This window comes from Equus przewalskii, chromosome 17 (assembly GCF_037783145.1).
Source record: "Equus przewalskii isolate Varuska chromosome 17, EquPr2, whole genome shotgun sequence".
Classification (NCBI taxonomy): Eukaryota; Metazoa; Chordata; class Mammalia; order Perissodactyla; family Equidae; genus Equus; species Equus przewalskii.
The window spans coordinates 77,409,341-77,434,021 of NC_091847.1; the positions used below are offsets into that span (position 1 = coordinate 77,409,341).

General features: G+C 45.0%; 1 protein-coding gene and 1 long non-coding RNA gene across 2 annotated transcripts in view; one reads left to right on the plus strand and one right to left on the minus strand.

The window, feature by feature from the left end:
• The window catches only part of CD28 (CD28 molecule), a 159,067-nt gene that overhangs the window by 37,173 nt on the left and 97,213 nt on the right, over window positions 1-24,681 (plus strand). The window lies entirely within an intron of this gene.
• LOC103565097 (uncharacterized) lies at window positions 11,851-18,056 on the minus strand. Its single transcript, XR_548207.2, has 4 exons — window positions 17,939-18,056; window positions 17,763-17,826; window positions 13,421-13,622; window positions 11,851-12,451 (listed from the first exon to the last, which is right to left on the minus strand). It is a non-coding gene; the product is annotated as an uncharacterized lncRNA (long non-coding RNA).

Here is a 24,681-nt window from a genome sequence, read left to right on the forward strand (position 1 = left end):
TACTGAAGGCATGGCCCGAGCAGTGAGAGAAGCTGGAGAACGCAGCTTGACGGCATCTGAGAGGAATTCAGGAAGAAGCTGAGCAACACTTGGGATTGCAATTGAGGGCTCAAGGAGGATGCGGACAGAAGAAATGGTATTTAGTGATTAGAAGGTGACCGATGCCTTTTAAGAGAGGCTTCAGCAGAATGGCGGGGGCAGAAGCCAGATTAATTATTAAAAATATGCTTAAGTATACAAAACAAATTACACGGAGACCACAAATTTTCCTGTTAGGATGACTACTCTGCCCTTTAATGTCAGGGAAATAATGCAATAGCTAGAGGAAATTATTTCACAATGGATTAAGTGTTAAAAAATTGCACCATTTGGTGAGGTTATCTGAGTCTTTTCACACATGCTAACGTAAACCCTTTGTTGAGATAATGGAGGGGCTTGTCTTCCGTATTATTCACGCTTGGGAATACTACCCATGGAAACTACATAGAGCTGGGCGCTGAAGAGGGGGATGTTGGAATAGTGATGGGAAATAGCAGAGAAGAGTCCGCTTAAAGGGCTTAGCATGTGCAGCCACTTTAGTCATTGATTTTTCTCTGTCTTGGAGTGCTGATTTCTCCTCCTGACTTCTGTGCTTCTCTTTGGACCTCAAGTTTTTTCTGTAATGGTGTTTTGAGTGGTTATAGACTAAGCGATGGGACGATGGTTACACACTTACACGGCAAAACTCGCTTTTGTCTTCTTCAGGAGGATTAACCAGCCGATGATTACGGAAACAATAATAAGATTGCAACAACAATATCTTTCATTTCTATATTGCTTTCTACCTCCCAAACCCTATTTGCATACATGCTCCTATTTGAGCTCAAATCAGTTCTGTGGGGAACAGCAGAGATCTTTTGAACAGGAATAAGGGGCAGAGGGAATATGTGATTTGTTTATTGAGTCTTTCCAGCACCATTGTAAACCCTATTGCCTTTTTTTTAGGCTATTTTTCTTTGGTTAAATTGAAGATATGTAGATAGACAGTATTTCTATAACATTATTTTTTAAAAGTTTATGTGCTTATAGAGATTGGGTAATTAGATATAATCTCTGACATCTGTGAGAGTAAAACATCCAACCTTGGTACTCTGTGTAAAAGAATAAACAATGGAAACATCGTTGAAATAGAATTAGGTAATTATTTTTATTTATTGAAATCAGTACTGAAAGTGGAATGTCCCAAGACTGTAAGGGTTTAGAGGGAGGCCATTGACTTCATCTTTATTCCTGAAGAGCCTTTCCCCCTTTCAATTTGACAATTCTTCTACGAAAGCTGTTGTAGTTAATGGATAGTAGTCAGAGGCATTTAGAGTTAAAGAAGGGGTCTTCAGGGTTTGAGGCTAAGAGGGAGCGTTGCAGAGGAGAATCATTTATTCATGGATTCTTTCGTTCCTTTAACACTGATTGGTATCATGACATGCGAGGTGTAGTGCTCTGTCTGGAATATAGAGTTGCTTTGGTGAAGGACATAAGAGGCTTTTGAGAGGAAAAGTTTCCCCTGGAAGCCGTGAAACCACCCTGGAGAGGAGTTTGTGGGCAGTTGGTGGCTGAAAGAGAGGAGAAGGGAAGGGAAGGCTGACAGCGAAATTCCTGGACAACATGAGGAGCAGGCTGCCACTGCCGACTTGCTTTCCACCGGGAATCTTGCTGAACCTTAGGAAGAAAGGCTGGTGCAAAAGGAGGATTGGAGAACTCTGAGGCAGAGCCTGGAGAGGAGGCCCTGCTGGGCTTCAGGAAATGGTTGAGGAACTGTGCTCTGGCCATTCTGCACTAAGAAAACTTTGCGATAGAGTTGAAGAGGGAAAGTCAAGAGCAGCTTCTAATTGGAAACCATGAGGAAATGTAAGAATGAATCAAAGTATCTTTCCTATCATATTCCTTTAGTGAGCATTGGTGTATTTTCAAAAATTCAAAATATGTCAGGACTGGAGGGTCATGTTTTCATTAATGTGTTGATTTAATTCTTACTCAACAGAGAAAATTGCCACTTGGATCATCAACCCCAGTGTCTGCAGAATCAGATTTTTTTCCTCTCTCTGAAAGTTCTTATATAAGAACTGTCCAGAGCTAAATGAGGGGTGACAAGTTCATAGTCCAGAAGGAACATTGTGTCTCTGGGCTATCCAAACATTGATTGTCCATCCAGCCATTTAGCAGGGATTCCCTGGAAAATCTCTGGCTTCTAATGAACGGTAAAAATATGTGAATGGGGAGACTGGATTTGGAAAGCTGTCTGTATGAGGGGAAAGTGTGATGATAGAACACAGATGTGTATCCTGTGACTTGGCAGAAGTGGGATGGTGTTGACTGTGGTGACAGTTGACAGGCAGAGTCTAGGACATAATGTCTTTGAGCGACTGCTCTGAAGTTGGGTCTGTTTTTCTCCTGGTAGAGTGAGGGGTTGGGTGATACCGATTCCACACGGATAGGAAAGACACAGCCTCTCCAGAGTTCACCTGGGCTGGCTCCACTTTTGCTGATGAAGCCAGCTAGAATGGCGAGTTCTCCCGGCAGTGATCTGAGCCAGTCTGCACAGGTCTCTGATTGCTGTGAATCAGCATGTGTGAGGTTCCACAGGCCGTAAGGAACCAGAAATACTGGTTTCTACCAACTCTTGGACTCCTAAGCACTGGCGTGACTGACTGACTGTAACAACAGCTTCAAATCCTTTCTGGGAGGAGGCAGCATTTATAAATAAATAGAAACAAACACAACTGACAAACTGAAATTTGTGGCTTTAGTTTGATGTGGTGGATGTATTCAACCTAGTCTAAGAGAGAAAGCTGGAGTCGATACATATATGCAATTACTGTTCAACATCACTAAAAAAATAAAAATCATACACAGTGTTGAAAACTTGTAAAAATCATGTGATTAATAGAATGATTATTATAGTGTCTGCAAATGAGAATATGAAATGATAGTGAGTGGAGAAGAGTATTAGGCATTTTAATGAAACAAAATAAGAACACTCTAGTAATAGTCACTAGAATATTAAGTACTCTTTGTGTATGCTTCCAAATTCTGTTTTTAATTGTAAATAATCTAGCATTAATTATAAAATTATTCCTTCACTTCCCGCCTCTGCTCAAAACTAAAAATTCTCTTTTTTAAAAAATAGCCAAAGATCTTTACAATTAATCGCCCTTATTTTAAAAAAGAAGCAGCAGCAGCTGAGTAAAACACATTTTTTTTTACATTTCAAGCAATCCTCATTTAAAAGATATTTACAAAGTTGTACATCTCTGTGTTTTTACCACTTTTTGGAATTATAAACACATTGAGAACTCTGGGGCCTGGAGCTGGTGCTGTTTGTTTCCCTGACTGACACAGCCAAGGCGGTAGTTCCACACAGGGTACCCTGATTCCCGGGATTAGAAATACAAAGGCTGATCTGTGGGGAGAAGGAGTTTTCTGGAGGCACGTGCAGCTGCTGCTGGGGCTGCCAGCACATCACCCAACCTGACAGCAGCGCTGACATCCACACTCAGCCTTTCACTGCAGGGCAGAGAAGCAGATGTTGCTAAAGGGTCTTCTCCTTCTTAGCTGCACACAGAGGAGGGTAAAGCCAGAGGTTCCCATGGTCATTCCCATCCCAGCAGCCTCTGTCCAGGATCACTAGTTGTCAGAATCTTAAGTAAATATGAATTAACCCCTGAAAGGTACCTGGATACCTACTTTATTTTAAACATATGCACTAAGCCCTTCTTAAAGATGCTGCTCCACCCTCTCCCTTTTAATGGTGTAGAAACATGCGGATATAAGAGGGTGATTTTTCTCTTTGCATACTGTGTAGAGAGTCTCTTCCATTTCTGGAACAGATTCCATATAAATAAGAATTAGGGACCGGCCTGGTGGCACAGCGGTTAAGTGCGCACGTTCGGCTTCTCGGCAGCCCGGGGTTCCTGGTTAGGATCCCGGGTGCAGACATGGCACTGCTTGGAACGCCATGCTGTGGTAGGCGTCCCACGTATAAAGTAGAGGAAGATGGGCATGGATGTTGGCTCAGGGCCAGTCTTCCTCAGCAAAAAGAGGAGGATTGGCAGTAGTTAGCTCAGGGCTAATCTTCCTCAAAAAAAAAAAAAAAAGAATTAAACATTGTTTTGTTATTCCCAGTACATTTAATGTCGTCTATTATTTTAATTGGCCTAGTCATTTCCAAATTTAACACAGTAAATGCTCAATTAAGCTTGCATAATGGGTGCCTGACTCTTGTGAAACTAGACAAAAGAGAAAAGTTCAAATCCATGTAGATTTATTCATATCATTTGTATGCCAGCCTATGCCATATTCCTTAGACTTAATCTTATCTGGTGTTTCATGAAGCTGTCAACTAACCTTCATATCATCCAGATATCTCGTTTTGGCCCACCAAATTTCAGACTTGGGTCTGTGAATATTCGCAAACATTTTCTTTAAAAATTTAGCATATGTTACTGGTTGTCTTAAAGTACTTTAATAATAATATAATGGTCTTTATTTATAACTAGAAAAATTCAGCAGTGGAAGCCAATGACTGGGAAACAACTCAACCAAGGTTCTTTTCCTGGTCTTGCCAGTGCCAGGCCGGAGGAACACAGACAGATTATGAATTTCCTGCGGGTCACATCACAGAAAAGCAGGGAGAATTTGCAAGCTGGTCCAGGAAGGGCTGTTTAAGGGGAGCTATTAGACATAGTGGCTGCTGAAGTAATTATGATAAAAACATGCTTTTAGGGGACAGTTAAATCTTTATAGCCTCAATAGGACATTCATGTGTTTCCCAACTTGTGCATTCCCCATTTGAGGAAGGCTGAATCTCTGGCTGGGAGGGCCCCCTCCCTGAATTTCAGAAGTGCCAAAATAGAAGCAGCGTCTGGCTGGGTGATTTTCCACGTTTGCGCTGCTTAAAGGAAGAAGCTAGTTCTACCGTAAACAGTTATGGGAACTGTTTGCTTTGGATGGGCTTGGCCCCCACGGGCTGAGGAAAGCCTTCTCGCTCTGGTTTCTTGCCAAGGTGGAAATTTGATGCCAAAGGCTTCCCAGTCCTGTAGAGGCATCTTCTGATTAGAATAAGTTTGGCCTGAAGAAAGTCTGTTGGGGACACCAGGGAGGGTAGTAGTGGCTTGAAAACGCAGTCACTAGAAATGGTAGCTTGTGCTAACCAGTAGGACAGAGGAGAACTCATTGTCATCTCTTGAATTTTTCTTGGATCTTTTTTTTTTTTTTTTTTTTAGTGAGGAAGACTCCCCCTGAGCTAACGTCTGCTGCCAATCTTCCTCTTTTTTTTTGCTTGAGAAAGATTGTGCCTGAGCTGACAACTGTGCCAGTCTTCCTCTATTTTGTACGTGGGTCACTGCTATAGCATGGCTGATGAGTGGCGTAGGTCTGCGCCTGGGATCTGAACCTGTGAACCCCGGGGCCCCTGAAGCAGAGGGCGCTGAACTTAACCACTTTGCCATGGGCCAGCCGTCTTGGATCTGTTTTCGCCCCGTCGCTGATTAGAGAAGGCCCTCTCCTGAGACCACACTGTACATCTGTGGAAGTCTTTGGGATCCTTACACTCCCTGACCTCTGTTAAACCTAGAGGATAAGCATTCTGGACGGTGTAGTGCAGTCATGAGCTCCAAATGGGTCTACAAAGGTGAGTTGGGTGTGGCGGCTAGAAGCCAGTTTTCATTCTAGTCATTCCATTCCTTACCATTCTCAGAGTGGATGATCCCCACAGAGCTGTGATTCTAACCACAGGCTCTGGAGGCAAACTGCCTTGAGTTTGAACCCTGCCTCTACCAATTATTTGACTTGTGACCTTGGACAAATTGCCTAAGTTCGCTGTGCCTCTTTCTTCACCTCTGTAAAATGGGGATTGTCACGAGGTCTCAATAAGTTAACACAGGTGAAGCACTTAGAATAAAACCCAGCACCAAGTAAGTGCTCAGTAAACATTAACTACTTTTACTTTCTCCTTCTCTTGAAATTACAGGTGAGGCCAATTGCCTACTGACTCATCGTCCAGCTTGATGGTTATAGTTGGAGAGGGAATTATAGGAGAGTGAGAAGTGTGAGGATGTGCCATCTGCCCACCTTAACTCCTGTGTGTACCTATATCTGTGCACAAAAGCAAAATCGGGCCCACTGAATGCTCAGACATTTATGAACACTTCTCTCAGAAGTGACCTTTCTGGCTTTTATGCTATTAGGCAAATCACTTCTGTTTTTAACATCGTTCTGTCCTTTTGGTGGTTGAATTCAAGCCAGGCTTATTATAGCCTACTCTTATCCAGAGGTTGCTATGTGACGATCCTATAAGGCTACTGACAATGATCTGTCATTTCTACACACAAATCGTGGTTGACCAAATCCAGATATTCTCTCAGGTGTGGGGTAGAACCTCTAAAATACTACATTGAAAGTGAAAGGTGGGGCATTTACAAGTAGCAGTTTATTGTATAACCATTTCCTATGTCCCAGCCTCCTCTGACCTCAGCTGCTTTTTAAAGCAGCTGATCCACACCTCCTGTTATGAGCCATATCCCCGTCCCTCCCCCACGCAGCTCCACTAGCCACTCCCTGTCTTGCATCCTGGCTGCCTTCTGTCGCACAGTCTTGCGGATGACGGTAACCAAATCCAGTGTTCTCTTGTTACTCCCTCTGTCAAGGACTCTGCAGTCGCTGGTGTTTGTGTGTTTAATATGCTAGGCACATATTCACTTATTTATTTATTCATCCATCCATCCATCAGGCATTTATTAAGGTCCACTGTATACTAGACCTTGTGGTAGGCATTAGAGATGCAAAGATGACCCAAGTTCTGTATAGCAGGGACCATAGCTTAGTCTCTAGAGGAGAAGAGAAACACAGATGGATCACGATAGAAGTAGGAAAATGGTGTGCGGTAATGGTTAGAGACGTGGACTTTGAGCCTAAGTGCTTGGGTTCAAATTCTTGCTCTGCCACTTCCTGTCTGTATGACCTTGGATAAGTTACTCAACTTCACTCTCTCTCGTTTCCTTATTTGTAACATGGGGAGCGTCTTTGTACCTACCTCACAGGGTTGTTGTAGGAGTTAATGCTTATGAAATGTGTAGGAGTGTGCCTGAAATGGAGCGAGTGCTGTATAAGCGTTTGTTAGGTAAATAAGTGCCCCAATAGAGATATGCACAGGTATACAGGAGCAGCTGGTCCCATTAGCAAGGTTGAAATTTTGTTTCCACTCAGCCCTGATCCAGGTTTGAGGACCTCTTCCAACTCAAGAGAACGGAAAGCGAGGCAGGCCAGAGTTCGGCTGTTGAACATCAGGACCACTCTTAGCACAGATCTTGTACTTTATTTCCAGAAATGAGAATTTTGCCCTGTTCCTTGGACTAAACTTCTGCCTTGTATCTTTGTCGTAGTGACTGAGTCTTCGTCCTATTTTCCTGCATCCTTAGTCTCTGCTTTACTTTCTTGTCAACCCCTCAGTGCTTCTGGAGCAGAGATTCTGCCTTGATCTTGCCTCTCTGCCCTTGAGCTCCATTCTCCAAGCAGGGTTCCACCTACCAGCTGCCAGACCTTCCCGCTGCCTGCATTTCTGAACATTACTCGCCCTGAGATTCCCATTGCTATGCTGCTTCCACTTGTCCCGCCGCCCACCTATTATCTTCCTCTCCAGATGCCGTGCCCTGCGCACGTGGCCGGCCTTTCCTCAGTGCCTGTTTCCCAAGCGTCTGCCTGGCCTTCAAGGCAAGTGTTTAGTCTCTGGTTTTGTCATCTCCTTTAAGCTGTTCTGCCACCACCTGATCTTCCTTGGTGGTGGAAAGAAGCTGGGAAGAAGGAAGGGCGAGTCAGACATTTGCTGTGTTGCTCATGAGGTGACTCAACACACGTGGCGGGCTCGGAGGGATTTTTGGAGTGTGTGTCTCTGGAGGGAGCTGTGATACAGGACTGTGCGTAGACATAGGTGTGCTTGGGAGCGGGGCTCTACACCAAGTTTGCCTTGGGGACTTTCTCTTCTTGACGCCCAAATTAAGGACATTGCTCTACTATTTCTCTCCCTGAATAACCAGTCTTGCCCCATTACAGTCATGCATGTTGTCCCACCACTCCTCAGTTAATGAAGCCGCAGAATGGTGCTCAGGTGCTTGATGTCGGTTCTTCCTACATATCTTTCATTCTTAGTGTTTGCACGCAGGCTCAACATTCCTGGAAGCATGGTGTCCCCTCTGTTCTCTCCCCCATCCCCATTTTGGCTTCCCCAGAGTTTTCCAAAACTTGGCTATAGTTTATATGTCATCCCAGAGAATTTTTCTTTCCTTGGATTCACTTCTGTTGAATGTGGCCACTTCCTTCTTGAATAAGGAAATCCAGTCCTCTCCATTAAGATAATAACCTCAAAGCTCCATTACTGACGAGGGGGTCGTGAAACGGAGGTGACAGTGGGAGGGAGATAAAGGGCATGCTACAATTCCCTGCTTTTAGTCACATAATTTCCATTAGGCCCCATGTAGCTGCCAAATTTCCATTAGGCACCTGCTGATTTCTTTTAGCTCCACTCACAGAAGACAATCCTATTTTCCCTTCAGTTCTTTTTGGTACTTAGATTTAATTGAAAACGTAATTATAAGTGCTAGGAGTCATCTGCAGAGTATTTCTCATTTGTGAGTTATTTTATTATCCATTTTTATGGTATGCATTTATTTTCTTGATTGAAATAATTTTCATTTTAAACAGCATCTGACATTTGTGAGGGTTTTAAAGCACGTTCACATATGTTATCTCATTAATTCTCACAACAGCCCTGTGAGGTAGGCAGAACTGTTATCACTTGTATGCTGCAGATGAAGAAAGCCAGCCCTGAGGGTCTAGTGGTTAAGATTCAGCGCTCTCACCGCTGTGGCCTGGGTCCGTGTCCTGGTCAGGGAACCACACCATCTGCCTGTCAGTTGTCAGACTGAGCTGGCTGCATGTTACTGTGATGTGGTGCTTATGCCACTGATGTTTCAGGTGCCAGCAGTGTCGCCCATGGGAACAGGTTTCAGCGGAGTTTCCAGACTAGATATGCTGGCCACCCACTTCTGAAAAAATTGGCCACGAAAACTCTGTGGATAGCAGGAAGCATTGTCTGATAGAGCGCCGGAAGGGGAGAGGATGGCACAAAAAGACCAGGCAGGGTTCCTTCCACTCTGCTCTACACGGAGTCACAAGGCTATACACAGGATCACTAGGAGTCAGAGTCGACTTCATGGCACTAGCAACAACAACAGATGAAGAAATAATGACACAGAAATTTTAGGAGGATGAAGTAAAAAGTGCAGTGGGGAAAAAAGTGCATTGGACGCAGAGTCTGAAGATCCAGCGCTCTTGCAGCTGTGGCACCTTCGATCACTGCACTGTTGACTACTGCACCATTGACTATGGCACTGTTGATTATTGCACTACTGATTACGGCACTGTTGACTACTGCAGTGTTGACTGCTGCACTGTTGGCTGCTGCAATGTTGACTGCTGCACTGTTGACTACTGCACTGTTGATTATTGCACTATTGATTACGGCACTGTTGATTACAGCACTGTTGACTGCTGCACTGTTGATTATTGCACTATTGATTACGGCACTGTTGATTACAGCACTGTTGACTGCTGCACTGTTGATTATTGCACTATTGATTACGGCACTGTTGACTGCTGCACTGTTGATTACTGCACTATTGATTATGGCACTATTGACTACAGCACTGTTGACTACTGCATTGTTGGCTGCTGCACTGTTGGCTGCTGCACTGTTGACTACTGCACTGTTGGCTGCTGCACTGTTGGCTGCTGCACTGTTGACTACTGCACTGTTGGCTGCTGCACTGTTGGCTGCTGCACTGTTGGCTGCTGCACTGTTGATTATTGCACTATTGATTACGGCACTGTTGATTACAGCACTGTTGACTGCTGCACTGTTGATTATTGCACTATTGATTACGGCACTGTTGGCTGCTGCACTGTTGATTATTGCACTATTGATTACGGCACTGTTGATTACAGCACTGTTGACTGCTGCACTGTTGATTATTGCACTATTGATTATGGCACTGTTGATTACAGCACTGTTGACTACTGCACTGTTGGCTGCTGCACTGTTGATTACTGTACTATTGGCTGCTGCACTGATGACTACTGCACTGTTGATTACTGCACTGTTGATTACTGACCATCTGCCTCTAGGCAAGTCACTTAATCTCCCCAAGCCTGAGTTTCTTCATCTGAAAAGTGAGAGACTTGGGTTTGATGCTCCGCAGGCTTCCTTCTGGTTCTAAGTCTGGATGACATTTGTTTAAACAGGCATATTCATATTTACCTCCCCTACTCAACCTCTGACAGGTGAGGAATATGAACACACACACACATACATCAAGTACTTGAGGCCAGCAGTCCCGAAGTGAGAGGTGTCGCTGGCTGTGAGAACAAGGGACCTGGGGATGTAGGAAGACGGTTTGTTCTTGAAAAGGTGTAATATTCATTCTAGATAGAGTGAGGTGGTGAGTCCGGACTGGGGACAGTGTTTGGTCCAATTCACTGCAAATTTGGAGGAATTAGAGGATGGGAGAAGGTTGGAAAGTATCTTGTTTTAGGGGAGAAGCAAACTAGACATCAATTACACAGTTTAACCATGTGATGGTTAATAGAAACACAGTAACTATTAGAATTTTTTCAACACATTTTTTAAGAGCAGGTTTAGGTTCACAGCAAAACTGAGAGGAAAGTAGAGATTTCCCAGATACCCTCTCCTCCACACATGCATAACTTCCCAACTATCAACGTAACCATTAGAATTTTGGAAAAAAAACCTCTCAAAGTATGACTACTTCTATAAAAGCAGAACTGTGACATGCCTTTTGAGAAAACAAAGGATTTATTAATCTTTGCATAAGAATCCTGCGTAACCTTTTGGGAAGGGGAACCTTTCTCTTCCTCTCATTGTGTTAGGTACAATGTTATGGCACTAATATGTAGTCAGAAAAAAGGGTGTGACCACAAGCATATCTGTTTTGCAACACATAATCTTGAAGGATTTCAATTCTAGTGCTTACACGGTGCGGCGTGTGTATGTGTGCTTATGTGTTACTACATTTTTAATAGCTCAGATGCTTTTTCTGATTGTATAATACAACTCACCAGTATCTGCTAGATCATGATCTTGTCTTGATCACTGGTAATCGCTGACAGAAGCATGGCAGCATCGTCGTAATACTTCCTAACTGATGAGGTAGGTGAGGTGAGCTCAGGGGGGGCAAGGAGCCTGCCTGTGTTGTTCACCCTTGTCACCTGAGTGCCCAGCCATAGTAGACCCTCAGTGAAACTGTGATTGAATAAAGCATATTCCTCCTCAAACTGTACCCACAACGAGTGGAATCATCAACAGTGCAAACAGCTGCACGATGCTGTGAGGGAACCACTTGCTGCGTGAGGCTGAGCTCCCAGGGTTGCATCAGCACCTTCAATGATGGGATTCAGTGAATATCGTTCCTCTCTCTCTGAGATCACAAAGCAGTGGAGTGTCCCTTGTCTTTCAACAGACAGTGACGGTTTCTGTAGCTGTGTGGGCAGGGATTTCTACGTCTGCTGAAAATTTTGAAAAGCAAATAGCCCATGTGAAGGTTGGCAAGGACGCTATATGCATCTTGATTCCTCTTAGAGCCTGGGAAAGGACCCAGTGTAAAATGACTAGATGGGAGCACAGTGTACCTCCACCTTCTGTGGAGAGGGGCTGGACCAACACCAGGGCTTGCTAAGAGGAGCCCCAAACTGTTCCTATGACCTGGGGTCCCTCACCCAACTCCAACAAGAGAGTTCTTGGGAGAATTGTTTTTAATAACAACTTTATTGAAATATAATTCACATACTATCAAATTCACCCTTTTAAAGTATACACTTCAATGGTTTAAAAACTGAGTATTCACAGAGTTGTGTAACCATCACAACTATCAAATTTTAGAACACTTTTTACCACCCCCCAAAGAAACTTGTACTTATTAGCAGTGACACCCCATCTCTCCTTCTCCCAGCCCCTGGCAATCACTAACCTGCTTTCCATCTCTGTGGATTTGCCTGTTATGAACATTTCATTTAAATGGATTCATACAACATGTGGCCTTTTGTGTCTTGCTTCTTCTAGTTAGCATAATGTACTCAAGGTTCATCCATGTTGTAGCATGTATCAGAACTTCACTCCTATTGATGGCTGAATAATCGTCCATTGTATGTCTGTAGCACATTCTGTTTATCCATTCATCTGTTGATGGACATTTGACTTGTTTCCACTTTTATCAGTGATGCTGCTAGGAACACACATATACATGTTTTTGTGTGGTCTTGGGGAATTTGACCTCTGTTCTCTGGAGTTTGTGAGCACCGGGTATGGAGTCTGCTCCTTGCCTAGACATGAGGCTGGCTGAAGCCACCCCTCATAGCAAAGAGAAGAGAGGAGGTTGTAGAGGAAGTAAGCTACAATTCCGTAGTAAGCAGGGTAAGGATTGTCTTTTATGAGAAATAAAGTGGACAGCATGGGAGACATAACCATCTTGAAAAGACCCTCCCACAAATCCTGTCCGTGTGGGATTACTATCTGAGCAAGAGCTAAGGGAGAATCATGAGTGGTCAACAGGAGAATACATCATCCACTTGAGGGGAGAGGAAGGTGCTGGAGATCCCCAGTGGGGGCTGAGGGTTTTCCTAAAGAACACACGTAAGTTCCCATAGGAGAGAGTCAGCCAGCATTTGAACATCTGTCTCACAGAGGACACCAATGGCCAAATAAAATAGCACCAGCTAAATAATGAAATAGTGTAAATTGCTTTTTCCTTCTCCTTTTTCCTCCACCCTTCAACTGGAGAGGAACGACAAACAAGATTGGGGTGTGGCTGGAAGAAGAAGTGTGCCCCACTTCCCTGCTGTAGGTTACTGGGACCTATTAAGACCTATCCTAGAACGTAGGGGAGGAAGATTGAAAGAAGAGGAAAGTATCAAGTCTGTATATTTGAGAAGACTGAACCCATATAATACCTTGAAATAAGACTGTTCTAAAAGTAAAAAGCAACTGGAAAAGTTACGCAGTTTGCTCAGGATACTGTCCAGAGTCAGGAAAAGGAAATCTGACACAGCAGGTTTGAAGCACAAGAATGGGAAAAAAATGAAATAAGGCTATTTCCTGATTGTACCCTACAGAGTCCAGCCCAACTAACACGCATGTTTTTGTCAGAGTAAAGCTATCTCTGAATTTGGACTGCTTGGGACTTCTTTGGGTCCCAGAATTGTGCTGGAGACACTTTGCTGTGGTGGGCGGTGGTCTCCACCAGTGGGGCTGTGAAGCGAAGGGCTTTGCCTCCCCCATCACAAGAGTGGGTGCATGAGTAGCCTGCCCAGTTAGGATTACCTGTTTCCAGGTGACAGTGATGGGTCCAGAGGTGGGTACGTGACCCAAATGGAGCCAAGCAGAGTCGCTGTCCAGAGAGGGGTGGGAATGTTGGAAGTCTTTCTCCTCCGGAGATCATGAACTGTAACCACCAGACGAACGTGTGGCTGCCAGGAGCTTCTTTCCCTCCATGTGAAGAGAGCTTGCTGAGAATGAAGCCAATCTAGAGAGCAGAGAGTTGACAGACAGAGACCATCTGATTCCTGATTACACTGTTTGATGAAAACAAATCTTTTAAAATTCCGGACCCTTGGTACCTGGAGTTGAGTTAATCATATCCCTAAATTCTTGGCATACGTCACTATCGGTCTGTACAGATGCCCCCCATGTTAAAAATTATTGTTCCCTTCATCCTCTATCCCTTCTCCCATTCCCCTCCTATTACAGGCACCTGCTTAAATGTATTTATACAGTTTTCAAAGGTCCACACATATCAAAGAACATGTACGGGCAGGATTTGTGTATATGTGTTTTTACTATAAATTAATGGCATTGTATTATAGATTTCACTGTTTCTTCCCTTTTTTTTTTTTAAAACCCAATACTATGTTTTTAAGGTCTAACCGCCTTACTGTCTGTAACTCATCGACCTGACTATGGCTAGGCCTCCTAGGTTCACTCATGCTCCCTGCTCCATAAACAGTGCCGCCGTTGACATCTTCATCCATGTCTGAGGTATACCCAGGAGTGGAATTGCTGAAAAGAACTTCTGATATTTCAGTCTACGTATACTAATAAATTATCTTTTTCGCTTAAGCCACGTGGCAATGGGTTTGTGTCACTTGCAACCAAAGGACTCCCGCCTAATCCTTGCCTGTTGGAGGTGAGGGCACCTTGTCCCTCTGCCTGGCCTCCTCTAATTCCCTTTGGAGAGGCCACAGATGAAGGAGCATCTTTGATGTCCCTTCAGCATCCTCCATCCACACTTTCAGACTCAGTTATCGGCTTCTCCTCTGGAAAAAATCTCATCGCTCCCGTTTCACACGATGGAAAGTGTGAATCTGTAGATGTTGTTTTATTGAAAAAGTATTTTAATTAAAAAAAAATCCATGTTCAATGCTCAGAACATAGAAAAATGTTTTCAAACTTTGGAACTGCAATCCTTAAACTCTCTAGAAATGGAAATGTCTTTTAATGCTAAAAATACTTACCAGATCAATCATCTTAACAATAAAATCTTATTTAAACAATCTCTTCTCACCACAGGAATGCTAGTTACGAGACCTTGGTTAGGGAGATTTCCTTCTGTGGTACATAGATCTTTCTCCAAGTGTTTTTGTTTACTGAACATTTGGGGACTTCTCAGAAGTCTTCCTGTCGCACACTGCAGCAGAAACCCTCATTCAAGACACAAAGGTCAGCTGAAGTAGCTGAAGGATGATGGAATAGCATTCTAGTCCTTGACAATGAGCTGATACCAGAAGGATGGAATTCAACAGAGGTAAATTCAACGGACATTAATATAAGACTATTCATTGATGTTAACTGTGACATTAAATAAACTCAGGAAAGGGTAGCGCTGGTTTGACAGCAGTTCATGTGAAAGAAACAAAGGTGTTCGGTGAACTTAACTGAATGTGTAGCGAGGTCTGAAGAGGCTGTTAGAAGCACCAACGCAATCTGAGGCACCGTAATCCGAGTGTTGTACTGTGTTCAGCCTGGGAAGCAGAGCAACATCGCATCCTTCTCCTTTGCCGGTTTTTAGCGTATCTGGGTTGTTATTCTGAGCACCAAGCTTAAAAGAGACAGTGACAAATGGGAAGCTTCTGGATGAGGACAATTGGCATGGAAAAGAAATCCAGAAATGGTCATGCCGGCAAACACCAAGGGAATGCCAGGTGTCTTCCAATATTTGGAGGGCTTGCATGTCAGTAGTAGCAACACCTTACGTGATATATAGCACCTCACAATTTTCACAGCTCTTTCATTTTTATTATTTAACTGATTCTTATACTAGCCTTGTGAGGTAGAACGGCATATGTTGCTCTCATTTCATAAACGAGCAAACTGAGGCTCCAAGAGGTTAACTTCACTTTGCTCAACACAGCAGGGCAGGTGAAAGGAGACACTGGGGCTAGAACGCAGGTCTCCTCACTTGTGTTTAGTGCTCTTTCCATCACCTTAAGTAACTGAAACCTGAAGCCTTCCACATTCCGTGCTCTTGTGGAAGGCAAACCTTGGACTGATGGATGTCAGTGAACCAGAAGGCCTTAAATGCAATATAAGGAAGATTTTAAAAAAACCATTAAGAGCTTTCCAACAATGGAAGGGGTGGCCCCTCAAAGTCATGAACTCTGTCTCGGATGCTGTTCCAGGGGAGATCTGAGCATAGTCCTTCAGGCACATTGTAGAAAACATTCCTGTACGGAAAAAGACATTGGACAATCTTCTTTGTTTCCGTAACCGTTACTTTATTTGTATTGGATTAGGAAAGGAATAAACATGTAGATGTTCTGACAGCCTGCTACGTTTTCATCTGTCAGTTCGCTAATAGAGCTGAGGTCTGAAAATAAAATTCCATTTGAAAAAATATTATTCAGGCAGATAAGTGAGTCATCGACGTATCGGTGTCAGTCTTATTTCTGTTTATCCACTGATCATGAGTACATCGGGGTCGATGTCTCTCACACTTCAGCATTTCCCTTAATACCAGGAACACACAGAGATGAAAGAGTAAGAGAATAATCATGAAAAATTAGGCCCTGGGAACTGAGCTGACCCTGCTGAGGGCCGAGGCCAAGTCACTTCAGAGGCTCACAAAATGCGATGTTTGTGCAGTCTGAAGGATCTTTATTCTACTGTGTGTCTGGAGCTTATGTCAGGATAGAGGTTAGTAACTATGGAGACCGGAGTGACTTATTTACCATGGAGGAGGGTTAGCACTGACAGAATGAGAACAGACTTCCTCATGCAAACAGAGTGTCTGCCTGTCCTTTATTCAGGGGAGCTGCGGAAACAAGATGGATTAAGGGAGCTGAGCAATCTGAGGAAATATTTTAAATTTTAAAAGGCGCTTAAGAGCAAAAGGGAGAAAGAAGGGCTTGAAGACGCGTGGGGACTGCTGTTTCTCCCCACTGCCCAGTCTCTGCGTGTCCCGTGTCTCCTTTTGGAATGCCCTCCCCCACCCAGAACGATGATCTTCCCCGGCTTGCCCCACCAGTCCAAAGCCTCCCTATGGAACTAACCTGCATCGATCCCTCCCTCCCCTGACGGGCTGTTAGCCAGTTTCTGCACCGTGCCTATTTGCAGTGGGTTACATGGGACTGAACATTTTTATCATCGTCCCCAGGGTTGTCCCTCGTGTCCCACATCCATTTTGTGTTCTACTGAAGAATGTCTGGCCTCGGGGTTAAGTAGGGGCTGAAATCCAGCCCATGCTCCTTTCTCCAGGCCAAAAGCCAGCCGAGAGGAAGGGGTGCCTTTCAGGGTCTCACAGAGGTCAGCTGGACTGGTGGGGCCCTGATTGTCCACGTGTACCCTTGTGTTCACCACGTCTCGCCAGTGAGTCATGTACCCTTGAGGGCAGGCTCTGTCAGATCTACTTCTGCGGTCCCCAGAGCACCTAGCCTCAGATACGCCATCTCCTACTCGACTTGCACAGAGACAAGGAAGACAAGGCGGCCTTACCCCAGGACAGGAAGCACAGAGAAGATGGTCAACAAAAGGGAGAGAAGGGAGAAGCCCTGGGGAGAGAAAGCGGAAGCAGAAGAGCTCGCAAATGCGGACACCGTTTCTCGTTCCTGCTTTTTCTCTTGTGCTTTGGGGCAGACCGATTTCCCGTGGCATTTCTGCCGCTAATACTCCAGCTCTGTCCAAGGGCCGTTGAACACGTGAACAAGGGCTGCCACAGGCCGAGGTGTTAGCTGTGTCTGACCTGCTGCTTGCCAGGCCTGGGCTGGACGTCTGAGCAATGAGGCCCAGGCCCAGCTCCATCTGGAGTCACGAGAGGGAAGCAGCAGGGATCTGCGGGAGATGAGCTAGCATATTCCCTGGATCCTGTGGGAAAGCCCCAAGAAAATCCACCCCATCCCAAACACCCTCCCTCTTCACTTTTCAGAAGGAAGTTGCCCTTTGTCATCACTCAGGTGCAGCTGTGTCTTCTGCAAACCAGGTTTCCTGGTGGGACTTACCTCCGACTCCCACGTCAGTCAGGCCTGGCTGACCTCTTTACATTTAACTTCGCTCTTCTCAGAGTCAGTGTAAATTGTGCACGTGACTTAAGAAGAAATCACACACTGCTTCATTGTTTCCTCCCCTAAAAGTCCCTACTTCAAACCCCAAACCAGAAATACCATCAACTCACCAGTCTTGAGGAAACCACCGCAGGAGCTAGGCACGCCCAAGGAGTGACCGCAGCCACATGCCAGCTGCAAAAAGAAACAAGGGAAAAATCCTCGTTGAAAGTATGGAAGTCTAAGAGTTGCTTTGTCTTTTTAAGCAGTAAGGAAACTGGATCCATTTACTATAGACAGGACTCACCCGTTGGGATGGGTTTCGGATGATCAGAGGCAGCAGAAAGGGCTGTGGTTGCTCTGAGGCATAATGGAGTTCCCTCCCTCTGTGACATAAGCACAGACCACATTAGCTAATGTCTTTCCCATCTGGCTAGAAGTAACACAAATAAAACCACGGTTGATGCAGCATGAACAGACAGAATTTTTACTGAACAGTAAAAAAAAGCCTCACATGAAAACTCTGTGTCCTCAAATAGACTCTTTGTGTGTAAATATGCCCTGATATCCATAAACAACAAAATGAAGAGCCCTTGAAGGAGATGTTGCAAAAACTGTCCCATGTCTACCCATTAGCAACAACCCAAGAGTTTTGCTGTGTGGTCTGGGATGGCAAAGGGATCCTTTCAGCTCAGTGGCTTTCCTCTGTGTAGATCTGGACAAAGTAGACTTCCGGGACCCTGGAAAAATCATTCAATGTCTTCAGACTTCACTTAACTCATCTGTGAAATGGGGATTAATGCGCTACCATCTGGGGCCACTGTGAGGCTTAAACGAGACACTCCCTGTAAAACAGGTGTTTAGTGTGGTGCCTGGAACACAGGGCTCGAAAAACACTTGCTGTCATTGCAGTTTAGCACGGTGGTTGAGCACATAGACTCTAGCACCAGCGGGTCTGTCTTTGGATCCTGCCTTTACTATTTAGTGGCTGTGCAACCTTTGGCAAGTTACTCAACCTCTCTGCTCCTCTGTTTCCTCAACTGTAAAATGAGGAAAAGACTAGGGTTAAGTGAAGTTAGCTCTTAGAAGACTGCCAGGCAGACAGTGAGCACCATGCAAAATGGTCATAATATTCACTATTCAATAAAGAGACCTTGTTGACCAGATGCATCTGCTAACTTGTCCCCAGTCTCTACCCCCGATCTTGGAATTCTCAGGCTGCGTAACTCATCCTCTCTTTTTAAATTTGAGCTACTAGAAAAGGCTCAATTCACAAAACCTGTGGGGCACCATTCCGTCTTTCCCAGAGTCTGAGCAGGAGCACATCCAGTGGTGAGAGTGGTAGATCCAGACACCTTAGCTGTTCGTGAGCCCGGATAGCTCCTGCCTCCTTCCCCCTCCCGGCCCAGGGATGGCCCAAGGATCTGGAGGGCCCGCTGAAACGCCAGTGCCTCAGGTGAGCCCAGGTTCTTGAGATCGACTCAAAGGCCCGGGAGCACTCCAGACTATGGAGCAGATGGAACTGCCAGCTCCCTCTGCCACCCAGCCTGGCCTTTGGTTAACTCCACAGTCCGGGGAGATCCAATCCGCCTGGGGTGGGTTGGACGGATAAAGACTTCCAGCCCGGAGTTTCATCCGGGGGGAGAGAAAGTCTAGCTATTTCCCAGCAGCGTAGCAGGGGGTTAGCACCTAGGTTTTCTCAGCTAAATTGCATCATCGACATACAGTTTCTATTTGCTATTTCTTTCACACAGAAACTCAATCTTAAAAACCTCTAGATCTTTCTGTTCGTGGTCTGTAGGAAAGCCGGCACTAGCCAGGAGGGAGAGTCTGGTGAGAACAAACAGGAGTCGGTTCCAGGCAGCACAGTCAATGTGCAGGAAGGGAAATGGACACTTAATGAGAATCTACTCCGTCAGCCAGTCACTTTAGGTGCCGTATCTCTCTGAACCCTTACAAGAGCCCTGGGAGGAAGGTGCCATGACTAGCCCCATTTGATGAACGAGGATGTTGAGTCTGACAGGTGACAAAGCATTACACTGACAGTAACGTGGTTTGGAATCAAATCCCATTCTGTCTGATTTCAAAGCCTGGGCACCTGGTTGAAAATGTCCAGTCTTCTCTCTCTGACACATTCCTTTTAGGGTTTCCTCTATTCCTTATCCCATTCTTTTCAAAACCTCTGCCAGAAAAGGAATTTACCAAAGACATTTAAATCTTTGTGTGAATTTAAATCAACATGTCACAACACCAAGGAGATAGTCTCATTTTAGGGTGCTTCACCAATTCTGAAATAAAAGGCTTTATTTCATTGAAGGAATTTGGGGTATTATCCAGTACTTTGGGAACACTACTCCTGACATAATATAATTCTCACTCTAAGGCTGGCCTTGCTAATAATAGTAGCAACAACAATTATAATGACACTGAGGGCAACAACCATGCAATGGCCTGTGCTGGGGTATCGCGTGCTATGCCCTTTATGCAAATCATCTCATTTAATTCTCACCACAACTCTTGCAGATGGACGTTATGATAATTATCAATTTATAAATGAAGAAGCTGAGGTTCAGAGAGGTTAAGTAACATGCACAGGATCATACAGCTGTAAATGTTAACGAGGTGGGGTTCTTCAGAAGACTTCAGAGACTAGGTGTGACTCACCCTCTGTGCCGTCCTGGAGAAAGCTACACTTTAGAGGATGCTTTTGTTTTTTTTTTAAAGATTTTATTTTTTTCCTTTTTCTCCCCAAAGCCCCTCGGCACATAGTTGTACATTCTTCGTTGTGGGTCCTTCTAGTTGTGGTATGTGGGAAGCTGCCTCAGCGTGGTTTGATGAGCAGTGCCATGTCCGCGCCCAGGATTCGAACTGACGAAACACTGGTCCGCCTGCAGCGGAGCGCGAGAACTTAACCACTCGGCCACGGGGCCAGCCCCCTAGAGGATGCTTTTGAAATAGGACAGAGGTCCTCCTGACCTTTCTTTCTCCTTGTACATTTTCCTGCCCTTCTTGTGCAGGTGGCCGTATCCATGAGGTTAGGTGGCAGCGGCTGCTTGAGCTGAGTCTCCATCTCACAGAAGCAGCAATGGAATGACTGTGTTCCTGGCATCCCGGTGTAAGGACTGCCGAGTGTGTCACCGAGCCTTAGGTTAGCCAGATTCTACACTGTGAATTCTCTGCCTTGTCTCCGTGGGTGACAGCCCAGGCTCCTTTTCTATCCACATAGGGATCTATGCCAAGGGACTTTTCTGAGGGGAATTAGGTCAAGGGTTGTCTTTTGCACATGCTCAACTAAATGACCCCAAAATGGAGTTGAAACAGTCGATGGACCCAGGGATTTCATAGGATAGTCAGTCTTCCCTGTTTCAGATCAAGCCCCCAAGACTAGTACCCAAAATACTTAATAATTATAATTATTATTATTATATTATAATTATAATATTATAATATATTAATTATATAATAATTATTCATGCTCTTTTGGAAGGAGTCAAAGTTTGTAGACTCTATGAGAAAGGCTGAAGACCATGCTGAATGTTTCACTGCCTGTCGTGAAGTGCTCTGTGGGCTCGATGGAAAGGCAGAGAAGGCCCACATGTGCCATGCATTTGCTGTGCTGCTTGTGCATTCTATATTTGACTCTGCATATTCGATTCTGCTGTAGAAGACAAGAAAGAGAATGGGAAGGATGAAGCTCACGAGGAGTGTTGAGCACACATAGAAAGCAAGCTGGCAGCTTATGAGATACTGGTGAAGCTCCTAGGATGTTAAAGATAGATAACGAGTAAAGAATAGCTTGTGAGACTGGCAGAATTCATAAGATGTGTTACATAAGGATAGTAAGTTAGCAGTCTATAAAACATGCTAAAGAAAGAGAGAATAAATGAAACATGTGAGAAAAGACAAGAATGTTACTTTTAGATAGAAAGGGATGAAGAGATCAAGTCTTGATCATGCCACCTCTGGGCTGACAGCTAAGTCATCTGTAAATTGCTCACCCACTGGTGATACCTGTTCTGGTCCCACATGTCCTCTGCCCGAGAAATGAACATAAACCCCAGAGCTGCTCAGCAGCTACAGCTATGACCAGGAGAACTTGCCCCATGCCTCTCTGCCAGAGTAAGTGTGTATTAGCCCAGGGTACCTTCTGTCTGTGGACCTCCTTGCTCCATCCTCATCTTTGGTCCTTATAATCACACCATTGGTGGGGAAAGCTGATGTGGCAGAGAGAGAGAGAGGGAGAGAGAGGGAGGGAGAGGAGATAGGAGTGTGGTCCTTCCTCCCATCTGTACCGTATTCTAAGTGTGTTCGCTTACCCCATCTCTTTCCCTTTGCCTCTCATGGTGTGTTTTAAATTGGTTTGCCAAACTATGCAATTTGGGCGTATGCAATTTTGAGGCTTGGAGCCTTTTGGTTCTGCAGCCTCAGGGATGCTTTGCCTGGTCGTCTTCTCAGAGGCTCCCTTCACCTTAAGGTCAATTCCCACCTGACATCCATATTAGATTGTTCCCATTTGGATCTTCTCACTCGCATTGTCTGTTGCCTTGGAGAAGACTCCAACAGTGGATTCTTTTACTCCCTCAGAGGACCTAAGGAAGAGCTCTGCCAACAGAGTTTGGAATGGAGGCAAAACAATTTTGGAGAGCTCCAATGTGTGTTGAAAAAGAAAGCAATTGAATAAATGTGTTATATCACATCCTGGTCTTAGGCCCTCTGCCAGGTAGACAGTGAACTTTTTGTATGAATTTGATTTCTTTCCATTAGGAAAACTATCGAACCTCTGAATTGACCAGAGCAGCCCAAGAAGGACAGCGTGGGCTCCCCATCACTTATCTAGAGCACACCTGGGAGGAAGGGAGGACGACAGTTGGTAAATTTGGATCCATAGTAATGGGTGATTTTAATAGCTCTGTGGGACTTGATAGCTCACGTTGAGTGACCTCCTCAAGGTATTATTTATGCCTTTTGTGTTTTTTTCTAATATAACATCTTTTCCCCCCTCCTGTCGCAGTATTCCGTTGCCCATTTACTGTGTTTTAACCACAAACTTCTTGCCACTCTCAGTCACATGGCTCTCCAATGAAATATAGATTATAAAAGGAAACACTTTCCACGCGTGTATGAAATGGGTTCCGGCTGATCTTCGGCGGGTTTCCGACTCTCCCCGGATGTGAGCGTTCATCTGATAATGCTTAGTGCTCTGGACTGTCCCCGCTTGTTTCAAAAGTGGGAACATGGAGGTAAAGCCAATATTTTTTTTTTTTTAAGATTTTATTTTTCCTTTTTCTCCCCAAAGCCCCCCGGTGCATAGTTGTGTATTCTTCGTTGTGGGTCCTTCTAGTTGTGGCATGTGTGATGCTGCCTCAGCGTGGTTTGATGAGCAGTGCCACGTCCGCGCCCAGGATTCGAACCAACAAAGCACTGGGCCGCCTGCAGCGGAGTGCGAGACCTTAACCACTCGGCCATGGGGCCAGCCCCAAAGCCAACATTTTAAGAGATTAGAATTTGGGAAACATAAATTGGATGAAATAAATATCACAAAGGTAGGGGAACAAAGTTTTAAGCACTATATAGTGAAATTATGCCTCCCCTCCAGAAAACAAACACACATCAAACAAAGCAACAGCAAACTTCTCGCGTCAGAGAGTCCAGGCTCGGCTGATCAGGAGGAATGAAGCCTCCTGCGTCCTCAGAAGGACTTAGGTTATGGGTCTGTGTGATGACATCCCTTGTGGGATGTCAATTCCTGCCGGACCCCAGGTCACTGGGTGGAATCCCTGTGGGAAATTGTCTGTTTGGCGGAGGGAAATGGACCTGTCAGGAACCTGAGGCTTATTGCAGACGTGCCGCTGTGTTAGTAGCTCTGAAGGTTTTTCCTGCTGCCGCAGGCGCTCTGCCTTGCAGATGACTTCTTGGGAACTTGCTAACAGGAAAGGAGTTAGGGAGTCAGCACTTCCAGCAACTTTAAGGAACAGGGAGATCCCTGTGCCTGAATTTACCAGGTTAGATATTCATTTTCCTTTCCGTCACACAAGTCGCTCTTCCTACCCGTGGTGGTAGCTTTCCACCAGTCACAGGGTTCATTTAAGGCAAAGCAACTTCAGACTTCAACAAGGTAAACGGAGGCATCCACCAGAGACGTAGTGGAGAAATCACCCTCAAAATGATAAAGCATTGGGGTGCCAAGTAATAAAGTCCAGAGAAACTCTCCAAGCTATCACTTCGCTTCTGAAAGTCCTCCGACTTTGACGCATCCATCGCTCTTGGGCTTATTTTTCCTTCATTTTTGGCTAACACGGGTGGGGAGAGGCTCTTTGGACAATAGCAGGCAGTTTCTGCTGTTTCCTATTAATGGGCAAAGCAGCAAGATTTATGTCAGAAGGAAGTGCTGAAAGGAAAGGCATGGCCTCCCAAGCCACCCGGTTCCTTGGCAGTCATCTTCCATTGGAGACCAGGGTGGCACTTCCCCAGCAGGATTCCCCAGAACAGGAGTGGCGTAAACTGCGATTGTTTTCGTTCGTTTGTTTTTTAACCATTGTGTACGGTCAAAAAAAGTGTGAAAAATGCTACATTGAAAAAATTTTAAGGAGTTATTTTTCTGCAGGGCATTAAAAAAATTTAATGTGGTAATATGAGCCACATGTCCAGGAATTAAGGGTTTGTGCTACACAGTTCGCAATCATTGAACAAGGGAGAGGACCTGTCTAGAAGTGGCCTGGGCTAGGTCGCATGACCGTGGGCATCACTGGCTTCTGGGTGCCAGTGGCTAAGCAGTGCCCTTGCCCATCCCCAGCTGTGACTGGGGTACAGGTGTGAAGAAGGGAGGCAAGGAAGCAGGACAAAACAGAGATAGTGATGCCGATTGGATTAGATTTCTGACCCCTGTGTGTGAAGGATTGGGGGCCCATTTGGGGAAGAACCATTCCCACTAGTCTTCCTATGGAGTGAAACCCACACGATCTCTCCAGGGCGGATGGCGTTGAGTGTGTTCAGCAGGGTTGGGTTCCTTCTCCAAGATGGCTGCTCTTTCTCCACTTATGTGTATATTAT